Genomic DNA, 19,989 nt, shown 5'->3' on the forward strand with positions numbered 1-19,989 from the left:
TCTTACAAGTTCTTTCTCATCCATGGCATGATTTGTGCATGCAAAGGATATTGATTTTTGTGTGTTGATAGAGACTGTTAGATCCCCTGTATAGAATCATGCCATCTGCAAACAGGAAATTTTTACTTCCTCCTTTCCAATTTATTTCCCTTGGATTTCTTTTTCTTGCTCAATGGCTCTGGCTAAAACTTCCAGGACTATATTGAATAGTTTGGTGAGAGTGGGCATCCTTATCTGGCTCTGGATTTTAGTGTCGATGTTTCCAACTTTTCCCCATTCAGTATGATGCAGGATATTGGTTTGTCATAATTGCCTTGACTGTGTTGAGGAGTGTTCCTTCCATACCCAATTTGCTTAAAGTTTTTATTGTTAAAGGAGGTTGTATTTTATCAAATGCTTTCTCTGCATCTATTGAGATAATCATATAGCTTTTATTCTTCAATGTGTTAATGTGGTATATCACATTTGTTGATTTTCATATGTTGAACCATGTCTGCATACCAGGAATAAACCCCACTTGGTATCACAGGTGAATTATCTTTCTGATGTGTTGTCAGATTCAATTAGATAGTATTTTGTTGAGGATTTGTTGCATAAGTGTTCATCAGGGACGTTGGTCTACAGTTCCCTTTCTTTGTGATATCTTTTTCTGGTTTTGGAATTAAGTGAATGCTGACCTCATAGGAGGAGTTTAGGAGGATTCCCTCCTTTTTAATTCTTTTGAATTGTTTGAGAAGAATTTGAACTGTTTGAGAAGTAATTGCTATAAACTTCCCTCTTAACACTGCTTTTGCTGTATCCCATAAGTTTTGGTATGTTGTGTGGTCATCTTCATTTGTTTCCAGGAATTTTTGAATTTCCCTTTTGATTTCATCTATGGCTCACTGCTCATTCAGGTGCATGGTGTTCAGTCTCCACATGTGTACATATTTTCTAGAGTTTCTTAAGTTGACAATTTCCAGCTTTTTTTGAGTTTGCTGAGATTCACTTTATGGACTAGCATATGGTCTAGCCTAGAGAACATTCCATGCACTGATGAAAAAAATATATATTCTGCAATTGTAGGATGAAATGTTCTATAGATATCAATAAGGTCCATTTGGTCCATAGCATAAATTAGTTCTGTTCTTTCTGTGTTGATTTTCTGTTTAGTTGCTTTGCCCTTTGGTGAAAGTGGGTGTTGAAGTTCCCTATTACTATTGTTTTGGAGTCTGTGTCTGCCTTTAGATTCATTAACATTTGTTTTAAATAGCCAGGTGCCTTGGCATTGCATATACATTTACCAAAGTTACATCTTCCTGTTGAATTGATCCCTTAATCATTACATAATGCCATTATTTGTCTCTTTCAATAGTTTTTGTGTTAAAATTCGTTTTGCCTGATATCAGAATGGCTACTCCTGCTCATTCATTGTTGATTTCCATTAGCATGGAAGTATCTTTTTCCATCCTTTCATTTAAACCTGTGTGTATCTTTGTTGGTGAGGTGTGTTTCTTGTAGGCAGCAAATAGATGGGTCTTGTGTTTTACTACTTCAGCCAGTTTGTATTTTTAATTGGAGAATTTAGCCCATTTACATTCAAGGTTATTATTAATAAGTAACAACCTGGTCCTGCCATTTTTCCATAGATAATAGTTTTCTTTGAGTTTCCTTTGTACTTTTATTAGATTTTCTGCCTTCATATTTGTTCATAATTATGACAATCATTCTGTGTTTCTATGTGTAGCACATCTTTAAGAATCATTTGTAAAGTTGGACAAGTGGTGACAAATACTTTTAGTTTGTTTAACCTTCTTACAAATGAGAGCTTTTCTGGGTACAGTATTCTGGGTTGACAGTTTCTTTCTTTTAGAACTTAGACTATGTCTCTGCAGTCTCCCCTGGCTGGTAGGGTTTCTGATGAGAAATCAACTGTTAGTCTAGTTAGGGATCCTCTGAGGGTAATCTGGCATTTCTCCCATGCACATTTTAGAATCTTTTCTTTATGTTTTACTATAGAAAGTTTGACTATAATGTGTCCATGTGAAGATCTGTTCTGATCATGTCTATGAGGAATTCTATGTGCTTTCTGTACTTGGATCTCCCTTTTTTTCTCCAAATTAGAAAAATTATCTGCTATTATTTTACTGAACAGGCCTTCTCTTAATATATCTTCAGAAACTCCTAAGACATGTATGTTTGGTTGTTTGAGAGTGTTCCATAAATCCTGAACACTATTGTCAGTTTTTCTAATTTTTTATTTCTTCCTTTTTTTTTTTTTTTTTGACTGAGATATTTCCAAGGATTTGTCTTCTAGCTCAGATATTCTTTCTTCTGCCTCACTAAATTCGTTAAGGCTCTCCACTGTATTTTCAATTTGGTATGTTAACTTCTTCATTATTAATATCTCAGTTTGATTTCTCTTCAATATCTCTCTCTCTCAGCAAAATCCATTGTGAATAGGTTTCTTTATCTCATGAATTTGTTTCTCTGTGGTTTTGAGCAATCTTAATTCTTTTAATTCATTTCCAGGCATTTCATCATTCTGTTCTTCACATGCTAATAGTAAATGCTGTGTTCCTTTTGTGGAGTCATATTGTCTGTTTTGTTCTTGTTTCTTGTATTGCTGCATTTATTTTTAGGCATCTGTGGAAGCATTTGTCGATTTTCTCCTCTAGTGGCTTTTCTCTTTGAACCATGCCTCTGTGTCTTACTGGAGTGGCTGCTCCTTCAGTGGGCATCCAGAGGCATGTGGTGCATGGGGCCAGGGAGCTCTGGTTAGGGCTCAAGGGTGGGCAAGAGTCCAGGGTGACACCCAAGTTGAGTGTGGTAAACCTGTTCTGTTATCGGCAGTGGGGAAGGTGTGATCACCTCTGGTGGCATAATCAAAGCCTCATCTCCTCTCTTCCGAGGTGATCAATGCCTCGGGTTAAGCCACAATGGCTGCAACCCTCTCCCACGCAGGTGCATGAACCACACAAAGGATCTGCGGAGCCCTCGCTGTGAACACAGAACCCTCTGCGGTGACCAACCCCAGGTGGTCACTGAACCCTGAGCCTCTAAAGCCCGACACAGTGATTACCCACAGACCCAGCCACACCCCACACCCTGTCGTGCAGTCACGGAATTCCCACAGTCATAATGTGCGGGACTCCCACAGTCACAGGGTGCGGAGGGCCTGCTTTCAGCCCCGTGAGCCTTCCCCACGCAGGGAGAGCGCAGAGGCCTCCCCAGAGCCAGCTGCCTGGGGTGCTCCTCCACTTTGGCAGTGTGAACCTCAGACCCTGTGATAGAGCAGCAGGATGGGAGCACCTGCAGTCCTAAACGGGTACCCAGCCCCCTACGAACGCTCCAGGCCAGACTCAAAGTCAGTGGGGAAGGTGAATTTTTCCCTCTGATAAAATCACGCGTGCGAGAGCTGTCACAGCCTCTGCTTGCACTAAGGTGGTTCTGTCTTCCTGCTGGTTTACTGGGACCCTTTGGTGGGGATGGGGAGAAAGAAATGTGCTTTTCCTTCACGAGTTTAGGTGGGTACCCTGCCCTCACTAGCGCTCCAGGCCAGACTCAAAGTCAGTGTGGTTCCCAGTGTCTCCCTCAGGTGGTGTGACCAGTGATATGGGCTCCTGCAGTCCGTTCTCACCTCTCTCGGAACCTGGCGTCTCCTCCAGCCCCCGGCTGCTGGCATCACAGGCAGTGTCCCCGTGCACTGCTGTGTGCTTGTACTGTCCATGTTCCACGCATCTCTCTTCTTCCTGCAGGCTTCTCTCCAACTCTCCCCTGGGAACGCACTTCCTTCACTTTTATTCTGCTGCCTTGCCCTGTTCAAAATCCACATGTCTTTTCCCTAGTCAGCCATCTTGGAATCCCTTGAGTGTAACCTCTTAAGCCAGGAATAACTAGCCACTCTTCTTGGCATGCTTTTTCTGACTTCCCACTCCACTGAAACGAGGGATAGTTTGGCTTTCATTATCTTTTATAAAGAGAACCAAAAACCAAGTGAGTCCAACGTCCTCAGAACCCTGTAGCTCCTATCAGAGTGACCCTCTGACACTGTACCGACCAGACCCCTGACAGTGCAGAGTCAGGCCGAGGAGCTGCTCTGACGTCCCCAAGACACGCCTGGAGCTTGCGGGGTGCGGAACTCTTGAGTTTCACCTGACAGTGATGACACAACGTAAAATGAGGTGTTGGCCTGCAGCTGCCGAGCACATTCGATACTTCAATCTAATTTGATTCCAGTGCAGCCTATAGAAAGCACTTTTTGTTCTTTGAATGGAGTGTGAATCTTCCCGTGCGACTGGTTACTTCTTGCTTTATTACAGGCACGTGTTTGGGGAGCCCAGTCGTCGTGCTTTCGTGGAGGGCAGCTTTGGTTCCTGCTGCCGTCTTCTCCACCGTAGTTGTGGACAAGGTAAGATCAGCTGCTTCCTGAACTCACTGTCTTCTCATGCTTGCTTTGGCAATGCTGAAGTGCTCAACAATCATCCCAAGGGATATGAAAATAAGCAAGTTATATTATAAATCGGATCATATTATAATTATAAAACATTTAGATTATAATCTAAATGGGGTCCAGTTTCTGCTTATGAGCATGCATGTCCAACAGGACTTGGTGCAGAAGAGAGTCACCAAATGGAATGTCACAGTGAATGCATAGGCACTCGAACCAGGTCTTGCTTCTGGTCCTAACTTTCTGCGTGTGACCCTGAGGAAGCTACTTGTCTGCTCAGTTTTCTCATTTGCAAAATAAGAAATTCAGACTGGGTTGTTTTGCAGGTGTTTCTTTGAATTTTCAAGTACCACACTCTTGTGAGGGTTGAAAGCCTTGATTTCTAGCAGTGATTTTCAAAGTGTGAAGGACGGTTCATTTGCTTCCTTGACTGGAGAGCTTGCTAAAAACGTGACTTCCAGATCCTCATCCAGGATGGGTGAGCCCAGATCTCTAAGGCTGTAGAGAAGAAATGTGCTTGCAGGGGATGCACAGTAATGTTTGAGAACCTCTGCCCTAACTGTTGACACCTGTTGTTCTCATGAAATCCAGTGCGTGAGAAGTGATGTGGTGCGTTGGGTCTGCACTGACCGGAAACCCTCTGGACTGGCGTTCGTAGGGTCCGCACCCGAGAGCGCTGGTGCCTCCTGCTTCTTGGTTGAGTACCACCCTCATCAACATAGTCTCCTACTCAGTGTGTCGTGTACCAGAGCTGGCTCTGCTCCAGCTGGCTCCAGTTGAATTTGAGTAGAATTCTTTTGGAAATCGGCCACTTACGGGCGGCCCCTCCCTCTAGGTGATACTCCGAATGTGACTATGTTGACCTGCGTCCCTTCCTGAGATCTTACAGTCGTCACTTCCTAATTTGCTGTCGGTCTTGCTACAGAGGGCGAGGCTCTGCTCCCAAGGTGTTGTCCCTGTGGCTGAAGGGATGCAGAATCAGGGAGGCCATGTGTGCAAGTGGAAACAAGATGGCAGACCCCAGAGAGAAGGGACTGTGTCCTGAGATCCCAGAACAGACAGCCCTCTAGGCTCACAATAAGAAAGTCACTCCACTTGTGTTATATCCAGTTCAGTGGCCAGCACAGGATTCCCGGGCATCCCAGGCTTTCTAGGTTGTTTGTCTAAACCCTCAAGGAGTCACAGGGACCCCTAAAGAGACTTACATCTTAGAAGAAAGCTAAATCCTGGCTTAGAAACACAAACAGGTCCTCTGAGCACTGCCTGTGGAGGCTCCCTGCCAGGACCGGCCCAGCTGCTCAGTGGGGTCACTGTTGGGCTTCTCTAGAGCTTCAGCTGATAAAATTTTCTGGCATCAAATAAAAGGAAATGGAGCCTAAAGAATATAGTGTCACTGTTGTCTGCTGTGGACTGGACATAAAGCTCTTCTCCCAAATCACAGGCAAGTCATTGTATGTGATCTGTCAGGTAAAATACTAACGAGTAACAAGTGCCCCTTCATGAGAGAGCCACTCACCCGTAAAGAGCATTCCAGGCAACACCCACTGCTGGCTGGGGATGGATCTGGGCTTTATTTGATTTGGAGTTGATTTATTTGTTTGCCTTGCTTCTAGAACAGGATAACTTGGATTTAATGTCTCAAATACCGAATCCAATACTTCTAGGTTCACTGACTTGTTATTATTTAGCATTTATGAAGTATATGTCAATGCACTTGGCACTGTACAATGACTCATAAAAAGGCATGATCCTGGCTGTTGAGCATAAGGTTGCTATCGGTTGAATTTCTGCCAGTGTGGAGGAGATGGCAGCAAAGGTCTGGACACACTTTGTCTCCAAAGCAACTCGACATCCTGGTTCTTCATTGCATTGGAGCCCAAACCCCACTCTGATGTCAGTATTCCAGTGCAGTAGATTCGGTGCATATCTGCTGACATTTAGGAAAAGCTTATAAAACATGGAGAGAATGATGGATGGTTGGATGGTTGAATGGTTGGGTGGGTGGGTGAGTGAGTGGGTGGATGGAGAGCTCTCTCCTCAGTAGATATCTCCCATTTTCTGTTTATCACTTCACCTGCACTTTTATTTATATATCTTACAAACTTGTGGTTATAGAGGTAAACATAAATAAATAAAAATAAACAGTTAAAATTCCATAGCCTTTATCAATGAAGATGAGTTCATTACAGCCATGAGGTAGGCAGAAACATGAGAAACTGATAGCATAGGATCTTATAAAATGGTTAGCAGTTTTACAGCTTTGTCTATTTCTAGATTTTTTTTTAAAGTTTAATTTATTTGAAATGCACAGTTACAGAGAGAGAGGCAGAGAGAAAGGTCTTCCATCCACTGGTTCACTCCCCAGTGGCCTCAACGGCCAGTGCTGGGCTGATCTGAAGCCAGGAACCAGGAGCTTCTTCCAGGAATCCCATGTGGGTGCAGGGGCTCAAGCACTTGGGTCATCTTCTACTGCTTTCCCAGGCCATCATCTGGGAGCTGGATCAGAAGTGGAGCAGCCAGGACTCAAACCAGCACCCATATGGATGCCGGTGCCACAAGCAGAGGTTTATCCTACTGTGCCAGAGCACCAGCCCCAACTTCTAGAATGATGTAATGTGTTACCATTGGTGGGATCTTGATAAAAGGGTTCAGGGCACCCTCTGTACTACTTTTGCTTCCTGTGAATCAAATTATTCCAAGGAAGAATCCCATGAACTTCAGTCTCTCATCTTCATGTCACACCGACTGTCTTCACCTTCCAGTCTCTAGGCCCTCAGCTGATAAGTGCAGACTAGGTGTGTCCATTCAGCACGTCCAACAAAGCAGATATCGAAACGGAATGCATGGGGCAGGCGCTGTGGCTCACTTGGTTAATCCTCCGCCTGCGGCTCTGGCATCCCATATGGGCGCCAGGTTCCAGTCCCAGTTGCTCCTCTTCCAGGCCAGCTCTCTGCTGTGGCCCAGGGGGGCAGTGGAGAATGGCCCAAGTGCTTGGGCCCTGCACCCACATGGGAGACCAGGAGGAAGCACCTGGCTCCTGGCTTCGGATCAGCACAGCACCGGCCATGGCAGCCACTTGGGGAGTGAACCAGCGGAAGGAAGACCTTTCTCTGTTTCTCTTTCTCACTGTCTATAACTCTACCTGTCAAAAAAAAAAAAAAAAAAAAAACAGAATGCAACAAGCAAGAGATTTATAAGGTAAAAAAAAATGTGCTTGTGAAGATAAAGCACCAGGGAACAGGAGTAGGCAGAGAGGCATCGAATTGCTGGGCAGTTCCAGCACCTGCGAGAGGAGGAGGGAGGAAGAGCATCGGAGCAGGTGCGGCTCGGAGCCCTCTCAGGCTAGTGAGGATTCGTGAGCAAGCATTTGCTGCTAGCGGAGCCCCCACAGGGGCAGGTGTGTTAGTCAGCATGACTAGAGTACCTGAGAGAAGCTGCTTGGAAAGGAAGAAGGGTAGGGCCGGCACTGTGGTTCAGGGGTTAAAGCCCCGGTCCACAGCACTGCCGTACCTTATGGGTGCCAGTTCAAGTCCTGGCTGCTCCACTTCCAATCCAGCTCCTTGCTAATGTTCCTGGGATGGCAGTGGGAGATGGCAGTGCTTGGGCCCCTGCACCTGCCTGGGAGATGACCAGGAGGAAGCTTCTGGTTCTTGGCTTCAGATCAGCTCAACTCCAGCCATTGCAGCCATTTGCGAAGTGAACCAGTACATGGTAGACCCCTCTCTCTCTCTCTCTGTCTCTACCTCTCTCTGTAACTCTTTCAAATATATAAAATAAATCTTCAAAAAAAAAAATGAAAGGAAGGAAGAAGGCTGATTTTGGTTTGTGGCTTGTGGTTCACAGTCAAGGTCAAATGGCTCCGTTTGGCTGGTCTCTGAAGAGGGTAGAGGGTGATGGTTGTTGGAATGTGTGTGGATGAACATTCACGTGGTCAGTGAGGACGCAGAGGGAGGCTGGTCCACTCGGCTTATATAACCAACCCCTTGCAAGGACTGTCTTCCCAGAGCGGGTCACTAGTGACTTGAGCTCCTCCCCACCCACTCAGGCCTACCTCCCAATACCATAACTGGGTTAATCTCCCACCCCCTTTAGTACCCTCAGCTTATGCGGGAGTTAAACATCTACGTGAGCTGGGGAGCCACGTCCTGGCCAGTCTGTAATTCAGTCATTGACTGGAACAGCCTGGGAGCAGCATGGCGTGGGACAGTTACTGGGTGAGTCCAAAAGTACCAGTTCAGCCAGAGGTTGTGCACTTTTTAAATTTTGTTTCAGTTTTTATGTGTTCAAAAGGGACAGAGGGACAGAGGAAGAGAGAGAGTAAACGCTACCATTCACTGGTTTACTCCACAAATGGCCCACAGTGGCTTGGGGGTCACAGCCAGGGACCAGGAACTAAATCCGAGTGCACCTACGGGAGATGGGAACCCAGTTGCCTGAGCTATCACTGCTGCCTCCCAGGAAGCTGGAGACAGGAGCCAGAGCCGGGTATTGAACTCAAGTCCTCCAGTATTGGATGAGGGCATCCTAGCAGGTGTGTTAACCTCTAGGCTAAACACAGCCCCTGGACAGCTTGTCTTCAAGGCAGATGTCAGCCAGACACTCCCGGGGCCACCACGCTAGGCAGCCTGTTTCCTGCCAGGCACTCAAGTGCCCTTGTCCCTTGTCTTTCCGTTGACCTGCTATCCTAACTCCCAAACCAGAGTCAGTTCCACCTACTTCTTTGTATCTGCTCCCTGCCTACCCAGGGCAGTGCAGAGAAAGGCAGAGAACTGAACCATTTAGCACACCGCACGTGGGTCTCAGCCAGTCTCCAGTGGCCCTCGCCGCTCCTCGGGGTGTGGATCCCAGTCACAGTTCTTCACTGTAATTATCTCAACCCTGCCCTACTTTCGCTGGGCTTCTGCACTGCTTCCCTCCTGGCCTCCCTGCGCTCTCCTCACCTCCCCCTCCACGTCTATAGCTTCCCTCCCCCCTCCCCCTCTCCTCAAGGGTTGGGGAAGGAAAGGTCATGCTCCCCGAAGCCTCTCCTCTCCAACTCTCAGATGCCTCCCGCCAGCCCCCTTTGGTTGCTCCAGCTGTCCCCCTTTGCCCCTGGGCGTTTTGTTGTTCTGCTCCTGTGGGTTCTCCCTCTTGGCCGATGAACCTTGGCTCCTGCGTGCCAAGTTAGACATGTTCTACATCCTTCTACGCCTTGGAGTGCTCCATGTGCACCCCTCCCTTCCTCGCTGGTGAGCCACGTGAGTGATGCTCCTTCCCCAGCCCTGCCCTTTTCTTACCCCTCCGTTTCGCAGAAGCTGCCCCCTCATGGGTCTCTGGGTCCAAACCCAGCATCTCGTCTTGGTGGACTTCAATCCTGCCCCCCACCCCCACTCCACAGTCTCCAGTCTTTGGCTTCTGGGTCACGCCGCTGCTCCCAGCTCTCTTCCTGTCTTTCTGAGCTCGTCTCGTCTGACTTCCTGTCTTGGTGTCTCGGCATGAGATGTTCCCCAAGACTTTTCCCCATCACTCAGGATTCTGAACCCTCCCTCCCCCCACATTCTCACCCATTCTCCTGATTGCCATGCTCTGTACTCTGCAGAGGTTCTGGGTCCCAGCTCTGACCGCCCTGTGAGGCTTAAATTCTCAGACTGTAGCCCATGTGTCTGGCATCCCATGCTGCGCCTGCTTGCTCCCCATCTTCTTTTCTCCTCCCAGCTTCCTATTTCTTTTCAATCTGTCAGCCGTTCAGACTAGAGTCTCGCCTCGCAGTCATCTGGACTGCAGAACGCATTGCCCTGTCTTCCCTCTGTTGTGTCTTTCCCACCCTCCCTATTCCCATGATCCTCACTACCTGTACTGCTGGTCTTGTGGACTCCTCTGAATTGGCCTTCATACCTTACGTCTGCTCTCCTTCCAGGCCGTCGCACTCACTGATGACAGTTGTATTTTCCTAAAAGCACAGCTTTCATTATGTCCCTTTGTGCTGAAAACCTTTGATGGCTCTACACTGTATAGGATAGGCAACTCCTTCATGCCCAGCCACTAAAATAATCTCCCAGCACACTTTTGGGTTGTTTTCTTTTTTTAAAGGGTGTATTTATTTGTTGGAAAGGCAGAGATACAGAGAGGCAGAGGCAGAGGCAGAGAGAGAGAGAGAGAGAGGTCTTCCACCTGCTGGTTCACTCCCCAGATGGCCACGATGGCTGGAGCTAAGCCGATCCGAAGCCAGGAACAAGGAGCTTCTTACAGGTCTCTGACATGGGTGCAGGGGCCTAAAGACTTGGGCCATCTCCTGCTTTCCTAGGCCATAGCAGAGAGCAGAATTGGAAGTGGAGGAGCTGGGACTTGAACCGGTGCCCATATGGGATGCTGGTGCTGCAGACAGTGGCTTTACCCACTATGCCACAGTCCAGCCCCACCATGTTTTTTTTTTTTTTTAATTTTTTGACAGTCAGAGCGGACAGTGAGAGAGAGAGAGAGAAAGGTCTTCCTTTGCCGTTGGTTCACCCTCCAATGGCCGCCACGGCTGGCGCGCTGCCGCCGGCACACCACCCTGATCCGATGGCAGGAACCATGTACTTATCCTGGTCTCCCATGGGGTGCAGGGCCCAAGCACTTGGGCCATCCTCCACTGCACTCCCTGGCCACAGCAGAGAGCTGGCCTGGAAGAGGGGCAACTGGGACAGAATCCGGCGCCCCGACCGGGACTAGAACCCGGTGTGCCGGCGCCACAAGGTGGAGGATTAGCCTAGTGAGCCACAACGCCAGCCCACCATGTTGTTTTCTAAATGTTTTTCTTTTAAACACCTCTTACTAGCTAGATAGTTCTTCTGGCTTCCTCCCATCTCTCAGTGGCCCCAAAAGAAATTTAAAAATGTATGTATGTGTGTGTGTGTGTGTGTGTGTGTGTGGTTGTTGTTAAAAATCTATTCCTGGCCGGTGCCACGGCTCACTAGGCTAATCCTCCACCTTGCAGTGCTGGCACACCAGGTTCTAGTCCCGGTCGGGGCACCGGATTCTGTCCCAGTTGCCCCTCTTCCAGGCCAGCTCTCTGCTGTGGCCAGGGAGTGCAGTGGAGGATGGCCCAAGTCCTTGGGCCCTGCACCCGCATGGGAGAACAGGAGAAGCACCTGGCTCCCAACTTCGGATTAGCGTGATGCGCTGGCTGAAGTGCACCGGCCGCTGTGGTCATTGGAGGGTGAACTAACGGCAAAAAGGTAGAGCTTTCTCTCTGTCTCACTATCCACTCTGTCTGTAAAAAAAAAAAAAGAAAAAAAAATCTATTCCTATATGTTTTCACTTGGAGTGATCAGCCCCCAGAAAGAAGGTGAAAGTGGAGCACTGTTCCGCTTCTGCTCTTTCCTAGGGTTTGTAGTACAGTGGCAAAGAGCAAAGCTCTGGGATTACGCTGGCTGGATTCAAATGCTGCCTCCACAGACATGTGATTTGCTTCTTCAAGCCTTGGTTTCCTTGTCTACGAAATGGACTAATAACTGTGTCTATGCCGTAGATTATTCTGATGGCTTAAATAAGGCCGTACGCAGAACAGGCTCCGAGCCAGTGTTAACTGTTGTTATTATCATCGTGGTGATTGTTTTAACTGACTTGCAGTATGACGTTGTCCTCAGCTTAATTATGCACTGTTTTGGCAAGAGAGACTAACTTGGGAATTCTCTACGACGGGTGAATTAATATCCCGAGCTCTTCCACCAAGATGTGGGGATAATCACTTTTGTCCTTTAGATTACTCCTGATGGCTCCCAGAGGATTGGCAAACCAAGAGTTTACATTATTCTCGTAAGACTGGACTGTTTTTGAATTTCAAGGGAGCCCTGTAGACATAGAAACCTCTGGTCCCCCACACATCTGATAAGGCGTATGACTTGGGTTGTCTGTGAGACCAAGGGGCTAACAAAGCAAAATATAGGAAGGGGGAGGGGCTACATTAGTCGAGAAGATTAAAAAAAAAGAAAAATTAGAAATTAAAAAGTTTTTATTTTAATTAGTATGGACATTAAAATGAATGTTGAGGGGCTGGCACAGTGGCTCACTTGGTTAATCCCTCACCTGCAGCGCCGGCATCCCATATGGGCGCCAGGTTCCAGTCCCAGTTGCTCCTCTTCTAGTCCAGCTCTCTGCTGTGGCCCAAGAAGGCAGTGGAGAATGGCTCAAGTGCTTGGGCCCTGCATCCGCATGGGAGACCAGGAAGAAGCACCTGGCTCCTGGCTTCGGGTCAGCGCAGTGCCAGCCGTGGCGGCCATTTGGGGAGTGAACCAACAGAAGGAAGACCTTTGTCTCTCTCTCTCTCTCACTGTCTATAACTCTACCTGTCAAATAAATAAAAAAAAATGAATGTTGAAACTGAACAGCTAGATACTTTCATGTTTAGAAAGTAGTTAACACCACTGATTTATATTATATACTTAGAAATGGTTAAGTTGGAAAATTTGAAAATATCTAAATTTTATCACAATTTAAAAACACAGACAAATCTGGTCAGGTAGAATGTATAGCAATTAATATTTTATTTCCTAAGTGTTATATTAGATGGTAGATGTACTTTTGTCATCTTCACACTCTTTAAGCACCTCTGTACAAGCACCATGTTTAGTATGGTGTTTTGTGGCATGTAGCTGTGTATTTTCTTCTAATGTGTTAGTACTCACATGGTAAGTTACTACTAATGAGAGAAAGGTCTTGTACATGAAAGGGTAATTGACTGTTAACACGATCATATCACAGACATGGGAGAAGAACACCTGTAGTCACTGGAAAAAAGAAAAGGAAAGCAAGGGCTTGGTTTGAGAATTTTTGTGATCACACTTCCATGTTCTCCATGTTGATGGGTCTGAAAGTAGTCTCTCATTATTCTCTTCCTTAATTATAATGAATTTGAGCACTGGTTGGATTTCTTTTTTGTGAAGTGCCTGTTCACGTCTTTCGCCCATTTTTCTGTGGGCTTTTTCTTTCCCATTTGTCAATACTACTTGTTACAATTTTGTTTTTTCCAACTTAGTATCATTTGACAGAGTCTCTTTTAGTAATAGCAAGGACAGAATACAGACAGAATTCTTCTCAGAGCCTCTTTTTATAATTGACTTCACAGAGAGAAGTTAAGGACTTCTTCAAATAACTGACAAACTGCGAAGGCACACCGAGTAGAAATATCAGCATTCCTCATATATTCCCTGAAACTGTGTCTGCAAACATGAGGCTGTCTGCAAGTGGCAAGGATGCAGCTGAGATAGATCCATCAAGGGAAGGAGACTTGTTACTGAGACCAGCGTGCCCACTGACACTTGTTAGCATTTCTCTGAGAAACAAAATACTGAGCAACAAAAGCTTAAATTGATTGAAATTGTTTCCAATTCTCAGTCTAATGAAAGTGCTTCGGGCTCTGGGCCAGAGAATAGATTTGGGCCATAGATTGAACCTTTTTCAGGGCCTTAAATTTAAATGATGAGAATTATTTTTAAAGTACCATTCTACTCAGTCTTCTGGAATAAAAACATGTTTTTCAGGTTTTTTTTAAAAAAAACTTCAGCATAGAATGGACTGCTCTGTCTTTGACCTCACTTACCAGGCCAGAAAAATAGACTCTCTGTTCTTGTGCTTGCTCAGTTTATAGGAAATTCACCCGTTGGAACCTCCCTGATCTACAACACACACTCCACACACAGGTAGACATGGTGCAAACACAGGTACAAACACATGCACACAAACAGGATGCACATACAAGCACATATGCACAATACACAGCACATGCATACAAACACATGCACACATACACACAAACAGTATACACAGAGTATACACACATGCACATATACACACTACACACATGCACACATACAAACAGTATACACAGAGTACACACTCAAGCACACATGCACACATACATATGCGCATACATGCATACACACAAACAGTACACATATGAGCAATTGCATACACTCTACACACATGCACATTTATACACAGATACCTTACTTATACAGTACAGACACAAAAGCTCATATGCACATCACACATAAACACATTACACACAACTACACATGAACATATACAGAGACACCTTACATACTCTATACATATGCAAATATACATGTAGATTTATCACATGCATGTTTACACGAGACACATTACTTATACAAACGCACACGCACATATGCACACATACACATGCTGACCCTTTGTGCCTGAAAAGCTGGAGGCGCATCTCCACATGCATCCAGAGCAGGAAAGCATTGAATATTATGTTAGAAAACTTCTGGAATCCTCCGCTTTTCAACTAGCCAAGAACAAAGGATCCATTTTTAGAATCACTAGTTTGTGCACCCAGAAACTGAAGTCAGAGGCAAGTTCCAAGAGTGAACAGTGTACCTAATGTGCTGCTTATTTTAAGGACATCCTTTGCAAAGATGGGGTAGACCTGCTTTAAGAGACAAGCATTTAGAAGGAGCACATGCTATGGGGGCGCTCTCCTTGTTTCTTTACTTTTCATAGATCAGATGACATTCACAGTAATTGTAGGGGCTTCAAGGGGTCGCTTTGGCTGTGAAAGACCTCTCTTCCATAGCAGGTGTCATCCAACTGCTTCCAAACACAGGCCCACCCAGCCCCTCTGAGCTCAGTGGGCGGCAGGAACCCAGCTGGCTGCTGAAGGGTCCAGTCATCCTGGATTCTGGATTCTGGGGTCTTGGTGCACTTACCCTGAGGCTTCCTGTACCGGCTCAGGACACACAGCTCCAAGTCCTGGTGGTGACCTCATGGATCCATGACTCAGGAGCCCTTCCTTGGCCAAGTTCCTGCAACCCCTTGGCCACGAGGACAAAGCCAGGCCCTTTTAGTTAGTCACCGACTGCCGCCCTGGGACCTGGTACTCAGGGTGCTTTGCTTCTTAGATGCCCATGGATTACCCTCTCATTCCTCTTGCATCAGGCGTGGTGGGCCCGCCGTCTGCTGGGGGTGAACACCTTCGCATGATAGCCTTCTTCCGCCACGCACTCCAGGGAGCTCTGCCCCGGCCCTGCAGCCAAGCCCGGAGGTGCTGCTGCTGTGTGCAGGCTCTGCTGCAGGGCAGCCAGGGGTTCCTCCTTCCAGTTCCCTCGGCACTTTGCTGGCTGCCTCGCGATTCCAATATTCTTATGCACCCTCTATAGATGTCGTTGCTGAAGTTGGGGGGAGGAGGAGGACAGGGAGGGTCTCCAGAGACCAAGAAGAATTTCGGGTCCTGCAGAGCACAAACTCTCACTGAGCCAGTGCTGCTGCTTCCCACTCTGCAAAGCACTCAATGGGCCTGAGCTTCCAGGACCAAGAAAGACCTAGGAGGCTCCGTCCTGTTTACAAACTTTCTTTTGAGGGAGGGCTGCCTGTGTTCTACAGTTACCCCCAGAGCTCTTGACCTCAAAAGGAGACCCATATCTCAGTGGAGCTAAACACTCCAGGTGTCCTGTGCAGTCTCTGAACTTCTCTAGTGTCTGTGGAGTGGCAGCCTTTCTGCTACTTAGGGGCTTTGTAAAAATGTACTTGAGAGGCAGGAAGAGTGAGAGAGAGATGGACACACACACCAAGAGAGCTCCCATCTACTGGTTCGCTCCCCGGATGCCAGGGAGCCTAGAACTCAGTCCAGGTCTCCCATATGCGTGGCAGGGGCCCAAGGACTTGAGCCATCACCTCTACCTCTTGGGCAGGAAGCTGGGACTGGGAACGGAGCTGGGACTCAAACGCAGGCACTTGATGGCATGAGAGCGTCGTAACCACTGGCCCAAAAGCCTGCCCCTGAGAGGGCTTCTGTTATTACTGTTAATTCTCCAAAAAGTAAGGCCATTGCAGAAATGTTGGGTTCTGGATGAGATGTGGCAAAAATCCAGCTGAAGCCAACGGACAGCTGGTACCAAAGCAAACACAGTGTTGGACCCATCCATGGCTTCCTTGGTGCTGTTCTGTGTCTCAGGAGTGATGAAATCACCAATGCAAAACCCTGGTGGAGGCTGTTCACAGCGGAGCATTTACCCTCCTGGGGAAATGTCAGCTCCCTCCAGCAGGGGGAATGCTGCAGGCACGCTCCAGACACAGCGCAAGTGTAAGAGCTCCGCCAGCTGGGTGTGTCCGCTCTTAAACCTCTCACCTTGGCAGATTAAATAGTTGCAGATGTTTCAGGAGAATGAGTGTTCTGGTAAAGGGACAGCCTCTGTCAGCTTTGGGTCATCCGTTCAACTCGCTAGGAGTGGAAGGAGGTCAGGGGTGGGTGAGGAATGTGAACATAATGGAGCGCAGTCATGGCGATGGACGAGGACCTCCTGCCTCCCAGGCCTTCCAACACCTGCTGAGAAATACTGTTCTCTGCCCAGGCGTGAGCGATCTGTAGCAAAATCTATCTCTTACGTGATGGACTACGTCCACCAACCCCCCTCCCCAGGCCTGCCTGAACACTTCCAAAGCTTGGTCCTTGCTTTAATAATGCAACTCAGTTGGGCGGAGGTGTGTCCACAGGTGCACAACACTGGCTCTGACCTTGGTGCCTCTGCAGGCTCCACAGCAGTAGCCCCCTTTTGTCTGACCACACACGTCTGAGTTGCCCCACAACCCATGGTGCACATCGTGACTTGTCTTTCTGTTGTCACTGTCCTGGGCATAACTTCAGGCCCTTTGATCCATCGTGCCAAGGCACTGCCCACGTCTACAAGGCCTCCCCCAGGACTGCCCTCCTGTCCACCTCACCCCACTCCACCTCATCACTGCCAAGGTTACCAACACCTTGGAACAGTGCACAGTGCACATGGACTTGGTGGAAATTAACCAACCTTGCCGGCGCTGCGGCTCACTAGGCTAATCCTCTGCCTTGCAGTGCCGGCACACCGGGTTCTAGTCCCGGTCAGGGCGCCGGATTCTGTCCCGGTTGCCCCTCTTCCAGGCCAGCTCTCTGCTGTGGCACGGGAGTGCAGTGGAGGATGGCCCAAGTGCTTGGGCCCTGCACCCCATGGGAGACCAGGAGAAGTACCTGGCTCCTGCCATCAGATCAGCGCGGTGCGCCGGCTGCAGCGCGCCGGCCGCGGCGGCCATTGGAGGGTGAACCAACGGCAAAAGGAAGACCTTTCTCTCTCTCTCTCTCTCTCTCTCTCTCTCACTGTCCACTCTGCCTGTCAAAAAAAAAAAAATTAACCAACCTCATCCAGTTTGTCTAGCACAGCCACTCTCATCCACGGCCCCATGATCAGTTCTAAGCTTTGGGGCTTATGCATCCAGCGGCATTTCCCTCTAGGTTCTTCCAAGGGAGCATCTTGCAAATTGCTACAGAGAACAGCAGGAATAATTGATCCCTTTTAAAAGGAGCATTCCTTCTGTTGTTTCTGTGATCCTCTGGCTTTGTCTTACGTTAGTGTGCTGCGACTGTTCTCTGCTCATGGCTTTTTATATGCATAGGCAAGAAACATGAAGAAATCACGCTCAGTGATTCGCGCTCTAAAAAAATCTTCTATGTGGCTGAAGCTATTAGCTGTAGTGAAGGTGATAACCTGCAGAGTGATGGCCATGAGGACGTTGCAGCGGAGACACGGGGGTGGCAGAGAGCTGACGGTTGTGAAAGGAGGGTGTGGAAGGGAAACCGGGGCACATGGGACTTTACTGTGTAGTCGGGAGCTGAGCTTCGGGGGCTGGGTCCTTCTGATCCTGTCCTAACTAGCCAAATGATGCTGTGTTGATTCAGTCCCACTCAGCCTGTTTTCTCCTCTATAAAATGAGGAAGCTGACTAGGAATAGGTCTCTTCGACTCTTAGCTTCCCTGTTTCCATGAACATGCATGACCCTGAATCAGCTGGGAATCCAGAAAATTCTTAGAGAAAGCGACAGTAGCCAGCTGCTGTTTGTGTTGTATCTTCTGCTGCACTGAGCACACGTTACCTCTGACTCATCACACCATCTCTCCTTTAATCTCCACACTCATTTCAAAAGCTGGGTGTTATGGTCCCGCGCCATGGAAGAGGGGCTAGTTCTCAAAGAGGCTGCCCAACGTTGCTGTGCTCACAGATGCCAGTCCTGCTGGTGCGAACCCCAGACTCCTCGGAGAGCCACAGGAAGAGCCTCCCCAGCCTCCTTTTAAACCCATCAGTGTCGGGACCTCACCTGCTTCCCCTCCCTGTCCACTCTACATTCCCATTTTACTCCTTTCCTGACTTAGAAAACCCATGCACATCTGCGCCTTTGGCTTGTGTGAGGACAGCATCGTGTTTAGAGTTTGGCATCCATTCTGTGCCACGAGATGGGAATCGATAAGAAAAACTGCAAAACATGATTGCTGAGAAGCTGCTCACAGTATGAAATGAGTGAAGATATGACTCAGTGGGCAAGATTTAGCCCGAACACGCAGCTGCGTGAGACATTCGCATGTCTCTGTTGGAGAAGGACCTCCACCAAATGAATGGAAGTGGGTTGGCTAAAAAATCTAGGCATAGCTCTCACAAAGCGTTTGCATGAAAATAAACTTCCATAATTCCATTTTTCAAGACGCTTTTCAAAGTAGCCTCATACAGGCACAGATGCCGCACAGGAGTCATCTGTCATTTTTTGCCGAGGCCACCTCTGCATCACAAGCCTTGGGGGGAGAAGGGACCTGGCATTGGGAGTCTTCTGCCGGATTTCAGTGGAATCTGATGGCCCAGCCTTCACGTCTGATCACGGCAAATCAGTTTTGCTTCCTTGAGAAAAATGCACCAACTTATTGGAGACGCCTGCTGAGTTACCGTCATTCACGTGAGAAGTTCTAAGAAAGTGCAGGCGATCCTCTGCCAGAACGCACCAGTGTTATACAAACAACATCATAATTGTGTGCAAGGCCACCCTAGTCTGTACGTGGGAATGAGCTAGAGCCCTGCTCTTTCATTGGAACATTGTGCTAGCACAGTCATTTCTCATTGCCCGCAGATTCCGTGTTGGGGTGTTCACCCACTCACTGAAATTTAGCTGCACCTCCAAAATCAATGCAGGTGGCACTTTCTTATTCACAGACATGTGCAAAAGAGTGAAAACTTTCAGTCACCCAACACACACAGTCCTGGCTGAGGTCTAGCCAGGCAGCACCCTGCCCCCTCGTTTCGTCTCTCACACAGCAAATGAGTTTTCACAGAGCCACGTGTTGCACATTTTGTGCTTTTGGTCGGTGAGTTCACTGCTTAAAATGCCCCCCCCCACCACCAAAGCGTATATCAAAGCACTGTAGAGTGTTCCGTAGTGCAAAAAGGCTGTGCTGTGCCTTACAGAGAAAGCACACGTGTTAAACAAGCTTCGCTCGGGCATGAGTTATGATGCCGTTGGCCGTGAAGTCAATGTTAAGGAAGAAGCTGTACGTTTAATAAGGTGTGCTCCGACAGAAACACACATTAACCATGGCCGTGTATTGATCAGTTGGTAAAAATGTTGTGACCAGAGCCTCACAGGAGCCGAATCCCCTGTCTGCCCTGGGGGCACCTGTTCACTGTTTCACTAAGTGGGTGTCAGTGGTGATATTACAGAGCATAGCTACTGCAGATAGTGAGAATCAGTGTATTCCAAATTTAGGAATTCCTGGTAAGACCTTGAGATCT

At 47.7% G+C, this 19,989-nt stretch overlaps 1 long non-coding RNA gene across 1 annotated transcript in view; it reads left to right on the plus strand.

Annotated features, from left to right (window-relative positions):
- Nucleotides 1-19,989, plus strand: part of LOC138846800 (uncharacterized) — a 773,267-nt gene that overhangs the window by 739,746 nt on the left and 13,532 nt on the right. The window contains exon 7 of the long non-coding RNA XR_016225367.1: nt 4,302-4,390. This is a non-coding gene — a long non-coding RNA (uncharacterized LOC138846800). The remainder of the gene's footprint in view (nt 1-4,301; nt 4,391-19,989) is intronic.

The sequence above is a fragment of the Oryctolagus cuniculus genome, chromosome 18 (assembly GCF_051225735.1).
Source record: "Oryctolagus cuniculus isolate XC-2025 breed Fujian yellow rabbit chromosome 18, ASM5122573v1, whole genome shotgun sequence".
Classification (NCBI taxonomy): domain Eukaryota; kingdom Metazoa; phylum Chordata; class Mammalia; order Lagomorpha; family Leporidae; genus Oryctolagus; species Oryctolagus cuniculus.